The sequence below is a fragment of the Arachis hypogaea genome, chromosome 12, assembly GCF_003086295.3.
Source record: "Arachis hypogaea cultivar Tifrunner chromosome 12, arahy.Tifrunner.gnm2.J5K5, whole genome shotgun sequence".
Classification (NCBI taxonomy): domain Eukaryota; kingdom Viridiplantae; phylum Streptophyta; class Magnoliopsida; order Fabales; family Fabaceae; genus Arachis; species Arachis hypogaea.
In genome coordinates this window covers 58,698,606-58,699,771 of record NC_092047.1, presented here as the reverse complement: position 1 = coordinate 58,699,771, position 1,166 = coordinate 58,698,606, and the positions used below count along the sequence as shown (strand labels likewise).

The window sequence follows — 1,166 nt, the reverse complement described above, 5'->3', positions numbered from 1 at the left end:
ATTGAGGTCTTCCTCAGTGGAGATCACTGCCTCTTCCTCCTCTCCAGGTTCGGTCGTGTGGGTTAGGTTGATGGCCTTGCACTCTCCTTTTGGATTCTCTTCTGTATTCCTTGGAAGAGTACTAGGAGGGAGTTCAATAACTTTCTTGCTCAGCTGACCCACATGTGCCTCCAAATTTCTAATGGAGGACCTTATTTCAGTCATGAAACTTTGAGTGGTTTTAATTAGATCAAAGACTACAATTGCTAAGTTAGAGTGGCTCTGCTTAGAATTCTCTATTTGTTGCTGAGAAGATGATGGAAAAGGCTTTCTATTGCTAAACCTATTTCTTCCACCATTATTGTTGTTGAAGCCTTGTTGAGGCCTCTGTTGATCCTTCCATGAGAGGTTTGGATGATTTTTCCATGAAGGATTATAGGTTCTTCCATAGGATTCTCCCATGTAATTCACCTCTTCCATTGCTGGGTTCTCAGGATCATAAGCTTCTTCTTCAGATGAAGCTTCTTTGGTACTGCCTGTTGCTGCTTGCATTCCAGATAGACTCTGAGAAATCATATTGACTTATTGAGTCAATATTTTGTTCTGAGCTAATATGGCATTCAGAGTATCAATCTCAAGAACTCCTTTCTTCTGATTTGTCCCATTATTCACAGGATTCCTTTCAGAAGTGTACATGAATTGGTTATTTGCAACCATTTCAATGAGTTCCTGAGCTTCTGCAGGCGTCTTCTTCAGATGAAGAGATCCTCCAGCAGAGCTATCCAATGACATCTTGGACAGTTCAGATAGACCATCATAGAAAATACCTATGATGCTCTATTTTGAAAGCATGTCAGAAGGACACCTTCTGATCAATTGCTTGTATCTTTCCCAGGCATCATAGAGGGATTCACCTTCCTTCTGTCTAAAGGTTTGGACTTCCACTCTAAGCTTGCTCAATTTTTGAGGTGGAAAGAATTTTTCCAAGAAGGCATTGACTAGCTTTTCCTAAGAGTTCAGGCTTTCTTTAGGTTGTGAATCCAACCATGTTCTAGCTCTATCTCTTACAGCAAAGGGAAAATGCATAAGTCTATAGACCTCGGGATCAACCCCATTGGTCTTGACAGTGTCACAGATTTGCAAGAATTCAGCTAAGAACTGATGAGGATCTTCCAATGGAAGTCCAT

General features: G+C 41.0%; 1 non-coding gene across 1 annotated transcript; it reads left to right on the top strand.

Annotated features, from left to right (window-relative positions):
• Positions 1-825: 825 nt before the first annotated feature.
• LOC112731616 (small nucleolar RNA R71) lies at positions 826-933 on the top strand. Its single transcript, XR_003167388.1, has one exon. It is a non-coding gene; the product is annotated as a small nucleolar RNA R71 (small nucleolar RNA).
• Positions 934-1,166: the final 233 nt, after the last annotated feature.